This window comes from Pristiophorus japonicus, chromosome 8 (genome assembly GCF_044704955.1).
Source record: "Pristiophorus japonicus isolate sPriJap1 chromosome 8, sPriJap1.hap1, whole genome shotgun sequence".
Lineage (NCBI taxonomy): Eukaryota > Metazoa > Chordata > Chondrichthyes > Pristiophoridae > Pristiophorus > Pristiophorus japonicus.
Genome location: NC_091984.1, coordinates 238,270,714 through 238,292,729, shown reverse-complemented (window position 1 = coordinate 238,292,729; position 22,016 = coordinate 238,270,714).

The following is a 22,016-nucleotide window of genomic DNA, read 5'->3' as shown; positions in this document are numbered from 1 at the left end:
AGCCCCTACACCCCTCACTATCTCTGTAACCTCCTCCAGCCCCTACACCCCTCACTATCTCTGTAACCTCCTCCAGCCCCTACACCCCTCCCTATCTCTGTAACCCCCTCCAGCCCTACATCGCTCCCTATCTCTGTAACCACCTCCAGCCCTACACCCCTCCCTAGCTCTGTAACCTCCTCCAGCCCCTACACACCTCCCTATCTCTGTAACCTCCTCCAGCCCCTACACACCTCCCTATCTCTGTAACCTCCTCCAGCCCCTACACCCCTCACTATTTCTGTAACCTCCTCCAGACCTACACCCCTCCCTATCTCTGGAACCTCCTCCAGTCTTAAAACCCTCCCTATCTCTGTAACCTCCTCCAGCCCCTACACACCGCCCTATTTCTGTAACCTCCTCCAGCACCTACACCCCTCCCTATCTCTGTAACCTCCTCCAGTCTTAAAACCCTCCCTATCTCTGTAACCTCTAGCCCTAAAACCCTCCCTATCTCTGTAACCTCCTCCAGCCCTACACCCCTCCCAACTCTGTAACCTCCTCCAGCCCCTACACCCCTCCCTATCTCTGTAACCTCCTCCAGCCTACACCCCTCCCAACTTTGTAACCTCCTCCAGCCCCTACACCCCTCCCTATCTCTGTAACCCCCTCCAGCCCCACACTTCTCCCTATCTCTGTAACCCCTCCAGCTCCTACAACCCTCCCAATCTCTGTAACCTCCTCCAGCCCCTACACCCCTCCCTATCTCTGTAACCCCTCCAGCCCCTACACCCCTCCCTATCTCTGTAACCTCCTCCAGCCCTACACCCCTCCCAATCTCTGTAACCTACTCCAGCCCCTACACCCCTCCCTATCTCTGTAACCCCTCCAGTTTCCTACACCACTCCCTATCTCTGTAACCCCCTCCAGCCCCTACAACCCTCCCTATCTCTGTAACCTCATCCAGCCCCTACACCCCTCCCTATCTCTGTAACCCCTCCAGCCCTACACCACTCCCTATCTCTGTAACCTCCTCAAGCCCCTATACCCCTCCCAATCTCTGTAACCTCCTCCAGCTCCCTACACCCCTCCCTATCTCTGTAACCTACTCCAGCCCTACACCCCTCCCTATCTCTGTAACCTCCTCCAGCTCCTACACCCCTCCCTATCTCTGCAACCCCCTCCAGCCCTACACCCCTCCCTATCTCTGTAACCTCCTACACCCCTCCCTATCTCTGTAACCCCCTCCAGCCCTACATCCCTCCCTATGTCTGTAACCACCTCCAGCCCTACACCCCTCCCAATTCTGTAACCTCCTCCAGCCCCTACACCCCTCCCTATCTCTGTAACCTCCTCCAGCCCCTACACACCTCCCTATCTCTGTAACCACCTCCAGCCCCTACATCCCTCACTATTTCTGTAACCTCCTCCAGACCTACACCCCTCCCTATCTCTGTAACCTCCTCCAGTCTTAAAACCCTCCCTATCTCTGTAACCTCTAGCCCTAAAACCCTCCCTATCTCTGGAACCTCCTCCAGCCCTACACCCCTCCCAACTCTGTAACCTCCTCCAGCCCCTACACCCCTCCCTATCTCTGTAATCTCCTCCAGCCTACACCCCTCCCGACTCTGTAACCTCCTCCAGCCCCTACACCCCTCCCTATCTCTGTAACCTCCTCCAGCCCCTACACCCCTCCCTATCTCTGTAACCCCCTGCAGCCCTACATCCCTCCCTATCTCTGTAACCACTTCCAGCCCTACACCCCTCCCTATCTCTGTAACCTCCTCCAGCCCCTACACCCCTCCCTATCTCTGTAACCTCCTCCAGCCCCTACACACCTCCCTATCTCTGTAACCTCCTCCAGCCCCTACACCCCTCACTATTTCTGTAACCTCCTCCAGACCTACACCCCTCCCTATCTCTGTAATCTTCTCCAGCCTTAAAACCCTCCCTATCTCTGGAACCTCTAGCCCTAAAACCCTCCCTATCTTTGTAACCTCCTCCAGCCCCTACACCCTCCCTATCTCTATAACCTTCTGCAGCCCTACACCCTTCCCTATCGCTGTAGCCTCCTCCAGCCCCTACACCCCTCACTATTTCTGTAACCTCCTCCAGACCTACATCCCTCCCTATCTCTGTAACCTCCTCCAGTCTTAAAACTCTCCCTATCTCTGTAACCTCTTGCCCTAAAGCCCTCTCTATCTCAGTAATCTCCTCCAGCCCCGACACCCCTCCCTATCTCTGTAACCTCGTCCAGCCCTACACCCCTCCCGATCTCTGTAACCTCCTCCAGCCCCTACATCCCTCCCTATCTCTGTAACCTCCTCCAGCCCCTACACCGCTCCCAATTCTGTAACCTCCTCCAGCCCTATCACCCCTCCCAATTCTGTAACCTCCTCCAGCCCCTACACCCCTCCCAACTCTGTAACCTCCTCCAGCCCCACATTCCTCCCTATCTCTGTAACCTCCTCCAGCCCCTACACTCCTCCCTATCTCTGCAACCTCATCCAGTCTTAAAACCCTCAGTATCTCTGTAACCTCTAGCCCTAAAACCCTCCCTATCTCTGTAACTTCCTCCAGCCCCTACATCCCTCCCTATCTCTGTAAACTCCTCCAGCCCTACACCCCTCCCTATCTCTGTAACCTCCTCCAGCCCCTACACCCCTCACTATCTCTGTAACCTCCTCCAGCCCCTACACCCCTCACTATCTCTGTAACCTCCTCCAGCCCCTACACCCCTCCCTATCTCTGTAACCCCCTCCAGCCCTACATCGCTCCCTATCTCTGTAACCACCTCTAGCCCTACACCCCTCCCTAGCTCTGTAACCTCCTCCAGCCCCTACACACCTCCCTATCTCTGTAACCTCCTCCAGCCCCTACACACCTCCCTATCTCTGTAACCTCCTCCAGCCCCTACACCCCTCACTATTTCTGTAACCTCCTCCAGACCTACACCCCTCCCTATCTCTGGAACCTCCTCCAGTCTTAAAACCCTCCCTATCTCTGTAACCTCTAGCCCTAAAACCCTCCCTATCTCTGTAACCTTCTCCAGCCCGACACCCCACCCAACTCTGTAACCTCCTCCAGCCCCTACACCCCTCCCTATCTCTGTAACCTCCTCCAGCCTACACCCCTCCCAACTCTGTAACCTCCTCCAGCCCCTACACCCCTCCCTATCTCTGTAACCTCCTCCAGCCCCACACTCCTCCCTATCTCTGCAACCTCCTCCAGCCCCTGCACTCCTCCCTATCTCTGCAACCTGATCCAGCACTTCAACCCTCCATATCGCTGTAACCTCCTCCAGCCAGACACCCCTCCCTATCTCTGTAATCTTCTCCAGCCCTAAAACCCTCCCTATCTTTGTAACCTCCTCCAGCCCCTACACCCTCCCTATCTCTATAACCTTCTGCAGCCCTACAACCTTCCCTATCGCTGTAGCCTACTCCAGCCCCTACACCCTCACTATTTCTGTAACCTCCTCCAGACATACATCCCTCCCTAACTCTGTACCCTCCTCCAGTCTTAAAACCCTCCCTATCTCTGTAACCTCTAGCCCTAAAACCCTCCCTATCTCTGTAACCTCCTCCAGCTCTACACCCCTCCCAACTCTGTAACCTCCTCCAGCCCCTACACCCCTCCCTATCTCTGTAACCTACTCCAGCCTACACCCCTCCCAACTCTGTAACCTCCTCCAGACCTACACCCCTCCCTATCTCTGTAACCTCCTCCAGTCTTAAAACTCTCCCTATCTCTGTAACATCTAGCCCTAAAACCCTCTCTATCTCTGTAACCTCCTCCAGCCCCTACACACCTCCCTATCTCTGTAACCTCCTCCAGCCCCTACACCCCTCACTATTTCTATAGCATCCTCCAGACCTACACCCCTCCCTATCTCTGTACCCTCCTCCAGTCTTAAAACCCTCCCTATCTCTGTAACCTCGAGCCCTAAAACCCTCCCTATCTCTGTAACCTCCTCCAGCCCTACACCCCTCCCAACTCTGTAACCTCCTCCAGCCCGTACACCCCTCCCTATCTCTGTAACCTACTCCAGCCTACACCCCTCCCAACTCTGTAACCTCCTCCAGCCCCTACACCCCTCCCTATCTCTGTAATCTCCTCCAGCCCCACATTTCTCCCTATCTCTGTAACCTCCTCCAGCCCCTGCACTCCTCCCTATCTCTGCAACCTCATCCAGCACTTCAACCCTCCCTATCGCTGTAACCTCCTCCAGCCAGACACCCCTCCCTATCCCTGTAATCTTCTCCAGCCCTAAAACCCTCCCTATCTCTGGAACCTCTAGCCCTAAAACCCTCCCTATCTTTGTAACCTCCTCCAGCCCCTACACCCTCCCTATCTCTATAACCTTCTGCAGCCCTACACCCTTCCCTATCGCTGTAGCCTCCTCCAGCCCCTACATCCCTCACTATTTCTGTAACCTCCTCCAGACCTACATCCCTCCCTATCTCTGTAACCTCCTCCAGTCTTAAAACTCTCCCTATCTCTGTAACCTCTAGCCCTAAAACCCTCTCTATCTCAGTAATCTCCTCCAGCCCTACACCCCTCCCAACTCTGTAACCTCCTCCAGCCCTACACCCCTCCCTATCTCTGTAACCTCCTCCAGCCCCTACACCCCTCCCTATCTCTGTAACCTCCTCCAGCACTACACCCCTCCCTATCTCTGTAACTTCCTCCAGCCCCTACACTCCTCCCTATCTCTGTAACCTCCTCCAGCCCCTACATCCTTCCCTATCTCTGTAACCTCCTCCAGCCCCTACATCCCTCCCTACCTCTGTAACCTCCTCCAGCCCTACACCCCTCCCTATCTCTGTAACCACCTCCAGCCCCTACATCTCTCCCTATCTCTGTAACCTCCTCCAGCCCCGACACCCCTCCCTATCTCTGTAACCTCGTCCAGCCCTACACCCCTCCCTATCTCTGTAACCTCCTCCAGCCCCTACATCCCTCCCTATCTCTGTAACCTCCTCCAGCCCCTACACCCCTCCCAATCTCTGTAACCTCCTCCAGCCCCTACATCCCTCCCTATCTCTGTAACCTCCTCCAGCCCCTACACCCCTCCCAATTCTGTAACCTCATCCAGCCCCTACACCCCTCCCAATTCTGTAACCTCCTCCAGCCCCTACACCCCTCCCTATCTCTGTAACCTCCTCCAGCCCTACACCCCTCCCAACTCTGTAACCTCGTCCAGCCCCTACACCCCTCCCTATCTCTGTAACCTCCTCCAGCCCCACACTCCTCCCTATCTCTGTAACCTCCTCCAGCCCCTACACTCCTCCCTATCTCTGCAACCTCATCCAGTCTTAAAACCCTCAGTATCTCTGTAACCTCTAGCCCTAAAACCCTCCCTATCTCTGTAACCTCCTCCAGCTCCTACATCCCTCCCTTTCTCTGTAACCTCCTCCAGCCCTACACCCCTCCCTATCTCTGTAACCTCCTCCAGCCCCTACATCCCTCCCTATCTCTGTAACCTCCTCCAGCCCTACACCACTCCCTATCTCTGTAACCTCCTCCAGCCCCTACACCCCTCACTATCTCTGTAACCTCCTCCAGCCCCTACACCCCTCCCTATCTCTGTAACCCCCTCCAGCCCTACATCCCACCCTATCTCTGTAACCACCTCCAGCCCTACACCCCTCCCAATCTCTGTAACCTCCTCCAGCCCCTACACCCCTCCCTATCTCTGTAACCTCCTCCAGCCCCTACACACCTCCCTATCTCTGTAACCTCCTCCAGCCCCTACACCCCTCACTATTTCTGTAACCTCCTCCAGACCTACATCCCTCCCTCTCTCTGTAACCTCCTCCAGTCTTAAAACTCTCCCTATCTCTGTAACCTCTAGCCCTAAAACCCTCTCTATCTCAGTAATCTCCTCCAGCCCTACACCCCTCCCAACTCTGTAACCTCCTCCAGCCCCTACATCCCTCCCTATCTCTGTAACCTCCTCCAACCCCTACACCTCTCCCTATCTCTGTAACCTCCTCCAGCCCCTGCACCCCTCCCTATCTCTGTAACCTCCTCCAGCCCCTACACCCCTCCCTATCTCTGTAACCTCCTCCAGCCCTCCACCCCTCCCTATCTCTGTAACCTCCTCCAGCCCCTACACCCCTCCCTATCTCTGTAACCTCCTCCAGCCCCTACACACCTCCCTATTTCTGTAACCTCCTCCAGACCTACACCCCTCCCTATCTCTGTAACCTCCTCCAGTCTTAAAACCCTCCCTATCTCTGTAACCTATAGCCCTAAAACCCTCCCTATCTCTGTAACCTCCTCCAGCCCTACACCCCTCCCAACTCTGTAACCTCCTCCAGCCCCTACACCCCTCCCTATCTCTGTAACCTCCTCCAGCCTACACCCCTCCCAACTCTGTAACCTCCTCCAGCCCCTACACCCCTCCCTATCTCTGTAACCCCCTCCAACCCCACACTTCTCCCTATCTCTGTAACCTCCTCCAGCCCCTGCACTCCTCCCTATCTCTGCAACCTCATCCAGCACTTCAACCCTTCCTATCGCTGTAACCTCCTCCAGCCAGACACCCCTCCCTATCTCTGTAATCTTCTCCAGCCCTAAAACCCTCCCTATCTCTGGAACCTCTAGCCCTAAAACCCTCCCTATCTTTGTAACCTCCTCCAGCCCCTACACCCTCCCTATCTCTATAACCTTCTCCAGCCCTACACCCTTCCCTATCGCTGTAGCCTCCTCCAGCCCCTACACCCCTCACTATTTCTGTAACCTCCTCCAGACCTACATCCCTCCCTATCTCTGTAACCTCCTCCAGTCTTAAAACTCTCCCTATCTCTGTAACCTCTAGCCCTAAAACCCTCTCTATCTCAGTAATCTCCTCCAGCCCTGCACCCCTCCCAACTCTGTAACCTCCTCCAGCCCCTACACCCTTCCCGATCTCTGTAACCTCCTCCAGCCCCTACACCCCTCCCTATCTCTGTAACCTCCTCCAGCCCCTGCACCCCTCCCTATCTCTGTAACCTCCTCCAGCCCCTACACCCCTCTCTATCTCTGTAACCTCCTCCAGCCCTACACCCCTCCCTATCTCTGTAACCTCCTCCAGCCCCTACACCCCTCCCTATCTCTGTAACCTCCTCCAGCCCCTACACCCTCCCTATTTCTATAACCTTCTCCAGCCCTACACCCTTCCCTATCGCTGTAGCCTTCTCCAGCCCCTACACCCCTCACTATTTCTGTAACCTCCTCCAGACCTACATCCCTCCCTATCTCTGTAACCTCCTCCAGTCTTAAAACTTTACCTATCTCTGTAACCTCTAGCCCTAAAACCCTCTCTATCTCAGTAATCTCCTCCAGCCCTACAGCCCTCCCTATCTCTGTAACCTCCTCCAGCCCCTACACCCCTCCTTATCTCTATAACCTCCTCCAGCCCTACACCCCTCCCTATCTCTGTAACCTCCTCCAGCTGCTACACCCCTCCCTATCTCTGTAACCTCCTCCAACTCCTACACCCCTCCCTATCCCTATAACCTCCTCCAGCCCCTACACCCCTCCCTATCTCTGTAACCTCCTCCAGCCCCTACACTCCTCCCTATCTCTGTAACCTCCTCCAGCCCCTACACTCCTCCCTATCTCTGTAACCTCCTCCAGCCCCTACACCCCTCCCTATCTCTCTAACCTCCTCCAGCCCCTACACCCCTCCCTATCTCTGTAACCTCCTCCAGCCCCTACAATCCCGCCCCCCCCCCCGAGATCTCTGCGCTCCTCCAATTCTGCCCTCTTCAGCATCCCCCGATATCCATCGCTCCACCATCGGTGGCCGTGCCTTCTGTTGCCTGGGCCCCAAGCTCTGGAACTCCCTCCCTAAACCTCTCCGCCTCTCTACCTCTCCCTCCTCCTTTAAGATGCTCCTTAAAACCGACCTCTGTGACCAAGCTTTTGGTCACGTGCCCGAATATTTCCTTGTGTGGCTCAGGGTCACATTTTATTTGCTTACACTGCTGTGAAGCACCTTGGGAAATGTTACTATATTAAAGGTGCTATATTAATAAACGTTATTGTTGTTTTAAGGAGGGTCTTACAGGAAGCGAGGGAGGCTGAGAGACTCGGGAGGTAATTCCAGAGCTTGGCATTTGTTTGCCACATGCACGGGATAAATAATAGGATTGTGTATTTCTGATTTTTGAGATATCCTTACATTCTGGAAGTAATTATAATGAAGTAGTTTGGTGATACTTTTAGCTGTTTTTAACTTGCTTTTAATCGGTGGTTTGATGTTTGGATTGATTGATTGCAGCAATTAGTATGTCTCACTGCTGATATTTGCACACAGGAATTGTGGTTCATTTGGCAGTACCTGTACAGAAATAAAATGAAATGAAAGCCAGTTAATAAGATTTCAGTCGTAAAATATCCAGTGCTGTGAGCATCCCAACCTGTTTTTGGAGATAATTATTATCGCTACTCAATGGCACTGTTGCATAGATGCGGAAAGAATGTTCCCGATGTTGGGGAAGCCCAGAACCAGGGGACACAGTCTAAGGATAAAGGGTCGACCATTTAGGACTGAGATGAGGAGAAACTTCTTCACTCAGAGAGTGGTGAACCTGTGGAATTCCCTGCCGCAGAGAGTTGTTGAGGCCAGTTCGTTAGATATATTCAAGAGGGTGTTAGAGTTACGGCTAAAGGGATCAAGGGGTATGGAGAGAAAGCAGGAAAGAGGTACTGAGGTGAATGATCAGCCATGATCTTATTGAATGGTGGTGCAGGCTCGAAGGGCCGAATGGCCTGCTCCTGCACCTATTTTCTATGTTTCTAAGTTTCTATGTACAGCACAGAAACAGGCCATTGGGCCCCACCACTCCGTGCCGGGGTTTATGCTCCACACACGCCCCCTCCCACCCCTCTCCATCTCACCCTACCACCATATCCTTCTAGCTCGAGTCACCAGCTTAATATGAAACCCAGTTCTTTCCTGAGGTGCATTTGAATTAGCTTTTGATTAGCAGAAATACAAAAAGAGATTGAATTCTGATAACACGAGTCGAGATGCCGTTAATATTCTCCCCGTTCACCGCACAGCACGGTGTAAATATCTGAAATGTTAGACAGCAGCAGCTCTCTCCCTCTCTGTCTCTCTATCGACTGTTCCGCCAATCAATTAGATCATGGCTGAACTGTACCTCAACGCCTTGTGAAAGTTAATAGTTGATTTAGAAAGCAGTCCTATCTCAGTGTGCAATGACTGAATGCATGCGAGCCAGGAGCATTTAACCACAAATTTTTCAATTATTAAACTGTCACCCAGTCTCTGAAAGGTATTTCAATTCATGGCCTCTTCAAACTTCTAATTTTCGCGACAGTAAAATAATTTGAATCAATCATTGCAGAGATAAGACTGGGTACTGGGGCTGGAAAATCGCCAGGATTTTCCAAGTCACGTACCACCCTGACTTGGACACAAATTGACTGCTCCATCAGGTCAAAATCCTGGAACTCCCTCCCTAACAGCACTGTGGGAGCACCTTCACCACACGGACTGCAGCGGTTCAAGAAGGCGGCTCACCACCACCTTCTCAAGGGGCAATTAGGGATGGGCAATAAATGCCGGCTTTGCCCACATCCTGAGAATGGAATCGTTAAAGAATTCCACTAGTTCGGTGAAGGCAGCCTCAATACTGCCATAAAAAAAATAAAGAAAGACTTGGATTTATATAGCGCCTTTCACGACCATCGGACATCTCAAGGCACTTTACAGCCAATGAAGTACTTTGGGAGTGTAGTCACTGTTGTAATGTGGGAAATGCAGCAGCCAATTTGCACACAGCAAGCTCCCACAAACAGCAATGTGATAATGACCAGTTAATCTGTTTTTGTGATGTTGATTGAGGGATAAATATTGGCCCCAGGACACCGGGGAGAACTCCCCTGTTCTTCTTCAAAATAGTACCATGGGATCTTTTATGTCCATCTGAGAGAGCAGACCGGGCCTCAGTTTAACGTCTCATCCGAAAGACAGTGCGGCACTCCCTCAGTACTGCCCCTCCGACAGTGCAGCACTCCCTCAGTACTGCCCCTCCGACAGTGTGGCGCTCCCTCAGTACTGCCCCTCCGACAGTGCAGCACTCCCTCAGTACTGCCCCTCCGACAGTGCGGCACTCCCTCAGTACTGCCCCTCTGACAGTGCAGCGCTCCCTCAGTACTACCCCTCTGACAGTGCGGCACTCCCTCAGTACTATCCCTCCGACAGTGCGGCACTCCCTCAGTACTGCCCCTTCAACAGTGCAGCACTCCATCAGTACTGCCCCTCCGACAGTGCGGCACTCCCTCAGTACTGTCCCTCCGACAGTGCAGCACTCCCTCAGTACTGCCCCTTCAACAGTGCAGCACTCCATCAGTACTGCCCCTCCGACAGTGCGGCACTCCCTCAGTACTGCCCCTCTGACAGTGCGGCACTCCCTCAGTACTGCCCCTCTGACAGTGCATCACTCCTTCAGTACTGCCCCTCCGACAGTGCGGCACTCCCTCAGTACTGTCCCTCCGACAGTGCGGCACTCCCTCAGTACTGCACTGGAGTGTCAGCCTGGATTACAGGCCATGGTGCCTGTATCCCAGTCTGACCAAGTATGCTGTGGGTTTAATCGCTGGTCTGCACTGGTTTAGCTTCGCTCTGTCAGAAAGTCAGTGAAGGGAGCTGCAATGGATCTCAGTGGTCCCTGAGATGAGAAGGGAGCGTGGAGCCCCATTGCTCCTGTCTGGTGACCATTCCTGTTGGAAGGTGTACGTCTCTGCATTTTGGGTGAGCGTATCAATGGGCTAACCCACGATAGCGTCCACATTCGAATAACATTCAAATGCATTTATATAGTGCCTGTAACATAATAAAATGTCCCAAGGCGCTTCACAGGAGCTATTATCAAAACTAAATTTGGCATGAAGCCACAGAAGGAGATATTAGGACAAACCTGGTCAAAGAGGGAAAGTTTGAGTCACATCTTAAAGGAGGAGAGGGAGGAGGAGGGGTCTTGGGAGGGAATTCTAGAGCTTAGGACCCAGGCCCTACCCCAGAAAGCTGTGGAGGCTGGGTCATTGAATATATTTAAGGTGGAGATAGACAGATTTTTGAGCGATAAGGGAATCAAGGGTTATGGGGAGCGGGCAGGGAAGTGGAGCTGAGTCCATGATCAGATCAGCCATGATCTTATTGAATGGTGGTGCAGGCTCGAGGGGCCGAATAGCCGATTCCTGCTCCTATTATGTTCTTATGTTAGGGCCCCAGCCGCCAATGGTGGATCGATGGAAATCGGGGAATGTATGGGGGTGTGGGGGCAGAATTGGAGCCACCTAGGCAGACATTGGCGACGAGGTTCAACACCACCTCCAGTGCACCAGCGCAGCCTTCGGTCACCTCAGGAAGAAAGTGTTCGAAGATCAGGCCCTCAAGTCTGACACCAAGCTCATGGTCTATAAGGCTGTAGTGATACCCGCCCTCCTGTATGGCTCAGAGACATGGACCATGTACAGTAGACACCTCAAGTCGCTGGTATACCACCAGCGATGTCTCCGCAAGATCGTGTAAATCCCCTGGGAGGACAGACGCACCAACGTTAGCGTCCTCGACCAGACCAACACCTCCAGTATTGAAGTACTGACCACACTTGATCAGCTCTACTTGGCGGGCCACATTGTCCGCATGCCCGACACGAGACTCCCAAAGCAAGCGCTCTACTCGGAACTCTTTCACGGCAAACAAACCAAAGGTGGACAGAGGAAACGTTACAGGGACACCCTCAAAGCCTCCCTGATAAAATGCAACATCCCCACAGGAAGTCCCTGGCCAAAGATCGCCCTAAGTGGAGGAAGAGCATCCGGGAGGGCGCTGAGCACCTCGAGTCTCGTCGCCGAGAGCATGCAGAAACCAAGCGCAGGCAGCGGAAGGAGCGTGCGGCAAACCAGTCCCACCCACCCTTTCCCTCAACCACTGTCTGTCCCACCTGTGACAGAGACTGTAATTCCTGTATTGGACTGTTCAGTCACCTGAGAACTCACTTTTAGAGTGGAAGCAAGTCTTCCTCGATTCCGAGCGACTGCCTATGAAGATGATGAATCCAACAGTTGCGTGGACACTGAGAGCCAATCGCCCCATTGACCGGGATGAGGTCTGGGAGTCGGTCTGGGTACAAACATGCATCATAGCACGCTGTGCCGTAATCTGTTGCAGTGAATTGATCCTTTGCCATTATAAACAGCGATTTGCCAGTTTAAACATGCTCTCATCCATGGAGCTGATAAAAACCCCTTGTTAACTGCAAGATGTAACTACAGAGAGAGAGAGAGAGGTGACTGACTATGTGTGTGGTTGTTTACAAATGAAGCTTTGTTAATTGGATTCTTTCCTTGTTTTACAGTAATCTGAGATGACTACATCTGTGAAAGTGATGCTAACGGCACTTCAATTTTCATCTCAATTTACAAATCCTTCTTAAGTCCTGTAATGACTGTGTGCGGGAAGAGATTACAAACATTCCTATTTGAATAGGCTGCTGTTGTTCGAAGTCACATCACTGTCTGGTGTTGAACGGCTGCCTGGTTTTATATTCTTGTCTGTCCCTGAGGTTTTTTAGAATCTATCCTGAATCAAAAACTTCAGGACACAAAGAGACCCATTAGTTTCAACAAAGGTACAGACAAATCATAAAGCCTTTGCCGATCTCTCCTTCATTTCTTATTTGTTGTGCCATTTTTTACCAGCTGCTTCATATCGAAGATTGCCGACAATCCGTCTCTCATCTCCTGTCATAGAAACAACAAAGTACAAATCTTTGGCACAGACAAACACCAGCAATGAGGAAGAGGAGCTGATCAGGGGAGTGGGAGCCAAGTGGTCACGTTCCTGGACCAGTAATCCAGAAGCCTGGACACATGACTCAAGAGGCGTGAGTTTCAGAGACACGGCACTCTGCCCCCGAGTCAGCTGTGGTGCGGACGAGACTGTCATCCACCTCCTTTGGGATTGCCCCTTTGCAAGGCAGGTCGGGAAGGAGATGCATTGGTTGCTGTCGAGGTTCATCCCAAGCAGCTCCGTAACTGCATCTGCCATGCATTTGCCCACTTACCTAATCTGTCCAAGTCACCCTGCAGCCTCTTCACAACAGTTCACAGTTCACACCGCCACCCAGCTTAGTGTCATCTGCAAACTTGGAGATATTACACTCAATTCCTTCATCTAAATCATTGATGTATATTGTAAAGAGCTGGGGTCCCAGCACTGAGCCCTGGGCACCCCACTAGTCACTGCCTGCCATTCTGAAAAGGACCCGTTTATCCCGACTCTCTGCTTCCTGTCTGCCAACCAGTTCTCTAGCCACATCAGTACATTACCCCCAATACCATGTGCTTTAATTTTGCACACTAATCTCTTTTTGGGACCTTGTCAAAAGCCTTTTGAAAGTCCAAATACACCACATCCACTGGTTCTCCCTTGTCCACTCTACCAGTTACATCCTCAAAAAATTCTAGAAGATTTGTCAAGCATGATTTCCCTTTCATAAATCCATGCTGACTTGGACCGATCCTGTCATTGCTTTCCAAATGTGCTGCTATTTCATCTTTAATAATTGATTCCAACATTTTCCCCACTACTGATGTCAGGCTGACCGGTCTATAATTACCCGTTTTCTCTCTCCCTCCTTTTTTAAAAAGTGGTGTTACATTAGCTACCCTCCAGTCCATAGGAACTGATCCAGAGTCGATAGACAGTTGGAAAATGATCACCAATGCATCCACTATTTCTAGGGCCACTTCCTTAAGTACTCTGGGATGCAGACTATCAGACCCCGGGGATTTATCAGCCTTCAATCCCATCAATTCCCCTAACACAATTTCCCGCCTAATAAGGAAAGGGTGGGTGGGGAGTCTGGTTTGCCGCACGCTCCTTCCGCTGCCTGCGCTTGCTTTCTGCATGCTCAGCACCCTCCCGGATGCTCTTCCTCCACTTAGGGCGGACTGGTCTTTGGCCAGGGACTCCCAGATGTCGGTGGGGATGTTGCATTTTATCAAGGAGGCTTTGAGGGTGTCCTTGAAACGTTCCCTCTGCCCACCTGGGACTCGCTTGCCGTGTAGGAGTTCCGAGTAGAGCGCTTGCCCCGGGAGTCTTGTGTCAGGCATGCGGACAATGTGGCCCGTCCAACGGAGCTGGTCGAGTGTGGTCAGTGCTTCGATGCTGGGGATGTCGGCCTGATCGAGGACACCAATGTTGATGCGTCTGTCCCCCCAGGGAATTTGCAGGATCCTGCGGCGACATTTCTGCAGTGATTTGAGGAGTCTACTGTATATGGTCCACGTCTCTGAGCCATACAGGAGGGCGGGTATCATAAGAACATAAGAAATAGGAACAGGAGTCGGCCATATGGCCCCTCGAGCCTGCTCCGCCATTCAATAAGATCATGGCTGATCTGATCATAGTCTCAGCTCAACTTCCCCGCCCGCTCCCCATAACCCCTTATCGTTTAAGAAACTGTCTATTTCTGTCTTAAATTTATTCAATGTACCAGCTTCCTCAGCTCTCTGAGGCAGTGAATTCCACAGATTTACAACCCTCTGAGAGAAGAGGGTATCACTACAGCCCTGTAGACCATAAGCTTGGTGCCAGATTTGAGGGCCTGGTCTTCGAACATTCTTTTCCTCAGGTGGCCGAAGGCTGCGCTGACGCACTGGGGGCGGTGTTGAACCTCGTCATTGATGTCTGCCCTCGCTGCTAATAGGCTCCCGAGGTATGGAAAGTGGTCCACTTTGTCCAGGGCCGTGCCGTGGATCTTGATGACTGGGGGGCTGTGCCGTGTGGCAGGGTAAGGTTGGTGGAGGACATTTGTCTTACGGATGTTTAGTGTAAGGCCCATGCTTTCTGTCCTCACTCAGTTGCTCTCACCTGGGGACAGCGTGTCACAATCAGCCCCAGTGCACCAGGTCACGCCCTCTTGCTGCGCTATCATTGGTTGAAGAACACACCGCCAGCTCAGTTCGTCCACCTCTGCCCGGGCTCTTCCTATTGGTCCGAGTTCCCGTCACTCAGGGCGAGCCCACTCATTTCATTCCATTCGCATCAGTTTGAGGCGGTTTGTTCTGGAACTTCCCTTCAGCAGGATGATCTGATTGACAGATGTGACAAGAATCCCGCAGCCTCTACTTTTCAGAGGGGCAGTTAGCAGCTTATTGAGAGCCTGTGCCCCGAGGGTGAGAACTGCTGCGGTCCCGGGGGGACATCTTGGTGCGCCACCCAGGCCTGAATGGTGACAGATTAGGAAAAGGGGAGGTGCAACGAGACCTGGGCGTCATGGTACATCAGTCACTGAAAGTGGGCATGCAGGTACAGCAGGCGGTGAAGAAGGCAAATTGCATGTTGGCCTTCATAGCGGAGCATTTGAGTATAGGAGCAGGGAGGTCTTACTGCAGTTGTACAGGGCCTTGGTGAGGCCTCACCTGGAATATTGTGTTCAGTTTTGGTCTCCTAATCTGAGGAAGGACATTCTTGCTATTGAGGGAGTGCAGCGAAGGTTCACCAGACTAATTCCCGGGAAGGCAGGACTGACATATGAGGAGAGACTGGATCGACTGGGCCTGTATTCACTGGAGTTTAGAAGGATGAGAGGGGATCTCATAGAAACATATAAAATTCTGACGGGACTGGACAGGTTAGATGCAGGAAGAATGTTCCCGATGGTGGGGAAGTCCAGAACCAGGGGACATAGTCTAAGGATAAGGGGCAGGCCATTTAGGACTGAGATGAGGAGAAATTTCTTCACTCAGAGAGTGGTTAACCTGTGGAATTCCCTGCCGCAGACAGTTGTTGATGCCAGTTCATTGGATATATTCAAGAGGGAGTTAGATATGGCCCTTACGGCTAAAGGGTTCAAGGAGTAGGGAGCTAAAGCAGGAACGGGGTACTGAAGGAATGATCAGCCATGATTTTATTACATAGAAACATAGAAACATAGAAAATAGGTGCAGGAGTAGGCCATTCGGCCCTTCGAGCCTGCACCGTCATTCAATGAGTTCATGGCTGAACATGCAACTTCAGTACCCCATTCCTGCTTTCTCACCATACCCCTTGATCCCCCGAGTAGTAAGGACTACATCTAACTCCTTTTTGAATATATTTAGTGAATTGGCCTCAACAACTTTCTGTGGTAGAGAATTCCACAGGTTCACCACTCTCTGGGTGAAGAAGTTTCTCCTCAACTCGGTCCTAAATGGCTTACCCCTTATCCTTAGAGTGTGACCCCTGGTTATTGAATGGTGGTGCAGGCTCGAAGGGCCGAATGGCCTACTCCTGCACCTATTTTCCATGTTTCTATGGAACTGCTGTCAGCATCCAAACGGATTGTGTGGAATTGCTGACTGACGCAAGGTATTGAACTATTTTCCAATATATTGTGAAAATCTTATATGAATAAAGTATATTTTTGAAAAAAAAAGTGAATTCAAATCCCACCACAGCAGCTGGGAGAATTTAAATTCTGTTCATTAATAAATCGGGATAAATGCTAGTGCCAGTAGTGGTGACCATGGAACTACCAGGTTGTCGTAAAATCCCATCGGATTCACTAATGTCCTTTAGGGAAAGAAATCTGCCGCCCTTACCCGGTCTGGCCGGGCCTATAGGTGACTCCAGTCCCCAGGCGATGTGGTTGACTCTTAATTGGTCTCTGCTGTTCAAGAAGGTAGCTGACCTTCTCAAGGGCAATTAGGACCGCCCACATCCCATCAATGAATTTTTTAAAAATGTATTATTCGCAAGAGCCACTGTTTTTCTTCAATCAAGCCGGATAATGAAATAAACTCAGGAAAATGCTGGAAGTCTCAGCGGGTCAGGCAGCATCTGTGGAGAGAGAAACAGAGTTAACGTTTCAGGTGGGTGACCCTTTGTCAGAACTGGAAGAAGTTAGGGATGTAACAGTTTATAAGCAAGTGCAGAGACAGGGAAAGGGCAGGGAGGTTACGACCTGTGATAGGGCGGAAGACAGGAGAGATTAAATGATGAAAGGGATGATGGTGTGAGGCAGAAGGAGATGGCAATGGGAGAAGTGAAGAAAGAAAAGCTGGGTCGAGACGAGTGTAAATGGAAACGGCAGAATCATCACCAGCACCCGCTGACCGACAAAAATGGCAGAGGTGATTACGATCTGAAATCGTTGAATCAATAAATCATAGAAATTTACAGCACAGAAGGAGGCCATTCAGCCCATCGTGTCTGTGCCAGCCGACAAAGAGCTATCCAGCCTACGCTTGTTGATAAGAGGCTCCCGAGGTATGGGAAGAGGTCCACGGTGTCCAGGGCCACGCCGCGGATCTTGATGTCTGGGGAGCACTGTTGTGCAGTGAGGACAGGCTGGTGGAGGACCTTTGTCTTATGGATGTTTAGCCTAAGGCCCATGCTTTCATACACCTGAGTAAATACATCGACTCTGTCCTGGAGTGCAGCCTCTGTATGTGCGCAGACGCAGGCATCGTCCGCGTTCTGTAGCTCGATGACAGAAGTTGGGGTGCTCTTGGATCTGGCCTGGAGATGGCGCAGGTTGAACAGGTTCCCCCTGGTTCTGTAGTTTAGTTTCACTCCAGCGAGATCCAACACCACCTCCAGTGCGCCAGTGCAGCCTTCGGCCGCCTGAGGAAAAGAGTGTTTGAAGACCAGGCCCTCAAAACTGCCACCAAGCTCATGGTCTACAGGGCTGTAGTGATACCCGCCCTCCTGTATGGCTCAGAGACATGGACCATGTACAGTAGACACCTCAAGTTGCTGGAGAAATATCAACAACGATGTCTCCGCAAGATCCTACAAATCCCCTGGGAGGACAGACGCACCAACATCAGCGTCCTCATTCAGGTCAACATCCCCAGCATTGAAGCACTGACCACACACGACCAGCTCTGTTGGGCAGGCCACATTGTCCGCATGCCAGACACGAGACTCCCAAAGAAAGTGCTCTACTCAGAGCTCCTTCACGGCAAACGAGCCAAAGGTGGGCAGAGGAAACGCTACAAGTACTGACACTGACACCTGGGAATCCCTGGCCCAAGACTGCCCTAAGTGGAGGAAGTGCATCCGGGAGGGCGCTGAGCACCTCGAGTCCAAATGCCGAGAGCAGGCAGAATGAGAGGGGACCTCATAGAAACGTTTAAAATTCTGACGGGGTTAGACAGGTTCGATGCAGGAAGAATGTTCCCAATGTTGGGGAAGTCCAGAACCAGGGGACACAGTCTAAGGATAAGAGGTAAGCCATTTAGGACCGAGATGAGGAGAAACTTCTTCACCCAGAGAGTGGTGAACCTGTGGAATTCTCTACCACAGAAAGTAGTTGAGGCCAATTCACTAAATATATTCAAAAAGGAGTTAGATGAAGTCCTTACTACTCGGGGGATCAAGGGGTATGGTGAGAAAGCAGGAATGGGGTACTGAAGTTGCATGTTCAGCCATGAACTCATTGAATGGTGGTGCAGGCTAGAAGGGCCGAATGTGAGTTTTGGTCTATCTCTTTTATGCGGCCACAGTTGTTCAAATTGTTGAGCGCCCATGAGAGATTGACTCGCTCCCGTATCCAGCTCCATGTTGACAGATATCCCGTTGAGTAGGACCCTCATCATTATAGGAGGTGCCTGTTGTAGGAGCAGCGGCTATTGATCATGTTGACCCGCTGTACACCGGTGTCCAGGGTACTGTCCCCACCATCTTCTGGTCCGCTTTCCGACCCATCCGATTCGTATACCAGCCGAGCTGCCGTTTTTTTGCACATACGGGCCAAATGCCCTGTATATTCACAATTTCTGCAAACAGCCTGCTGAAATCAACATCCCCTTGACGAGTGCCCACCCCCACACCTCCAGCACAGACCTGTTCCATTGTTCAAAGTGTTCCCAAAGAATGAGCTGCGTCTGGCTGATCTCTCTTGAGCTTCTCTCAGTTTGTAGTTGATTGCTCGCATTGTGGGTTGATGAGGTGTGAACGGCCGTTCCTGTGGCCCTTGATGGCTTCTGCCTGCTGTCGAGAGCCTGTTTTCCCGGTTTTGTCTGTGTGTGGGGGTAGCAGCTTGTTTAGTGCTGTGAACTTCTTGTTCCAATATTTCGTTAGTTGTCGAACCTGCATTGTAAATCAACCTCATTTCTTCTTCCCCTACCAAGAACATCTGTGCAACCAGTGCTGCTGCCTCTAAGGTCAGGTTCTTGGTCTCTATGAGCTTTTGGAATATGCCTGCGTGGCCTATTCCTTCAATGAAAAAGTCTCTCAGCATTTCTCTCCTCAGTTCATCGGAGAACTCACATAAACTAGCCAACCTCCGAAGTTCCGCTACGAAGTCGGGTATGCTCTGGCCCACACAGCGTCTGTAGTTGTAGAACCTGTGTCTGGCCATGTGTAGGCTGCTCGCTGGCTTCAGGTGGTCTCTTACCAGTGTGCTCAATTCTTCAAACGACTTGCTTGTTGGTTTCTCGGGTGCCAACAGATCCTTCATTAAAGCGTATGTTTTTGAGCCACAGCTGGTCAAGAGATGGGCTCTTCTCTTGTCTGCCTTATCATCTCCTAACCAGTCTTTGGTTACAGAGCTTTGCTGGAGCCTTTCTATAAAGTCCTCCCTATTGTCTCCCGTATTGTACTTTTCATCTGATCCGTTGTTCGCCATTCTGTGGATTCTGTAATCCCGTAACTCGTCGCCACTGTAAAGTCCTGTCCCCTCAGTACAGATTCACACGAGGCATGAAATGAAGTCCAGGTCACTCTGGACCTGCACTTTTATTTCACAGCTCTGGAATGCTGCGCTTGCCTGAGACCTGTCCTTATGTACCTGTCTCTTGCAAGTGCACCCCTGGTGGTAAGGTATGCTGGTGGTTACAGGCCATATCTTATTACAGTCATGTATAGCATGTTAGGATACAGTTTGATAGAGAATTCAAACAGGCTGCATTTAGATAGGTTGAGAAAACACAGACTCCCATGTCTCCGTGTGACTGAGCACATTGCATTAAGTCATCAATCAACTTGACATTTCAGGACCTTTGGGTAGCGAGCCAATTAAAGGTTAGAAGACGATCAAATGAGCGAATAAGGTCAAAGAAGGCGAGTTCTTTTCTGTAAATTGAACCAGGTATAAGTACAGCCATTTTGACCTTGCGGTCTCAGAAGGACAAAGGCCTGGCTTAAAGCCAGAAGCTTGTTGTTGCTGCCAAAATAAAGTTACATTAAAATTACAACCGGAGTTCGTATTTCATTGGAAATTAAGAGATCTAACAATTTTGGCGTCACGAACACGATCGCTGAAGGAAGAAACTGAATTTTGGACATCGGACCTACATACTGAGGTAAGGACTCCTCTTTATAAAAGTCCTCGGTCAAAAGTCTAAATTGGCCTCTCCTTCTACGTGATTCCGAAAGCCTCCGGTTTGCGAACCCTCCGGTTGGTAGTCGGCTCGAGGTCCCATAGATGTCTAACTTCGGCGTGGTGTTAGTTAATTAATCACCGACCTACTGATCGGCTGGAAAGCCTACGACTCGAGACCCCAGTAAAGAAATCAGTATTATGGCAGCAGGAGTAAAGAGCAAAGAATTGCCTACAACTGTTAAAGGTGGGCAGGCACCACCTGAAGTTTCGCTAGATGAAATCCTCCAACAGTTGAAAGAATACATAGAGCAACAATTCGACTTATCTAAAACCTGTATTAAGATCAAACAAAAGTACGGAACCTCCAAAGGACAATGGTCCTTGGACGAGATTAAAAGGGTCTGGGGAAAAACGACCCGTATGAAAAATAAAGAGCGAACTAGATGGTCCCTAGCCGTTATGGGACAGATCCGAAAGCGGAATGAAATTATAATGCGTTCCCAACATGATCGAGAACTGACCAGTACAAAGGACCAATTGCAAGCTGTTTGTGAACAGCTGCGACAGAAAAGATTTGAACTTGAAAAGTCGGAAGCGGAAGTTAAAGATTTTGAAGGTGAAATTAAAGAATGGAAAAAATCATTAGGTCAAGAGACAGTAATAGGAAAAGGAAAATGTATCGGTCAATTCCCAGGGTACCCATGTTTGGATATATTAAAAACGCAAACCCAAAGACACGATCGAGGAATAGATACGGATTCTGAATCCTCTGACGATACAGGGTCGGAGGATGAAGAATTAGGGGTGCGCTTTGCCCCGTTTAAAAAAAGACGAGTTGTAGTCAAATCAGAAGAGACTGTGGATGAGGGCGGAACCAAAAAAACAAGGAAAAGGGTGTATGCAGAATATTTATTTCATGATCCGGCAGACCCAGAGAAAATTGATAAATGGTCCAAGGAGTTGCCCAATCCAAAGAAAGGGGGAGTAAAAACGTGGGGCCAATTGGACCGCTTAAGAAATATATATCAACTTCATCCCTGGGTTGGAGTGCAAATTTTGACCATAATGGTGCCAAAAACACAAGGAAGAAAATTGCACGACAAGGTAGAAGAAGCTTTGGGGCAGGATGAGCAAGAATTGAACGCAGGATGGGAGGTGATTAAACACTGGCTGCAAGCCTTCAGTCCAGCTAAGATAGACTGGAGAAAAATTGCAGCCAGCCAACAGAAAGGAACAGAGGAGGTCCTGGAGTATGATGAGCGGTTTAGATGCACGTGGCTAGAACATTCGGGTATGAATAATACGGATGAGGAAATGGATGAACAAGTGTTTGGACCTCTGAAAGCAGCTTTCGTGGCAGGTCTAAAGCCAGAGTTGTCCAAAATGCTTAAGGTAGTGTTACCGGACTGGGAAGGTAGAGGAACTACCTTTGCAGCGTTGGTGGATCGATGTAACCAATTAGATCGGGATATGGGAGCTAAAGTCCAAGCTGTACAGGCTATGGGATGGAAATCCCAGAAATCTAATGAGACTTGGCGTTTGACTGTCGATTATAGAAAAGCTAACCAGTGTATTGATCAAAAAGCTCCTTTGGTCGCAGATCCCTCCACCATTTTTAATGCCCTCAAACCGGAACATAAATATTTCTCGGTTATAGATATGGCCAATGGATTTTGGTCGGTGCCTCTGGCACCG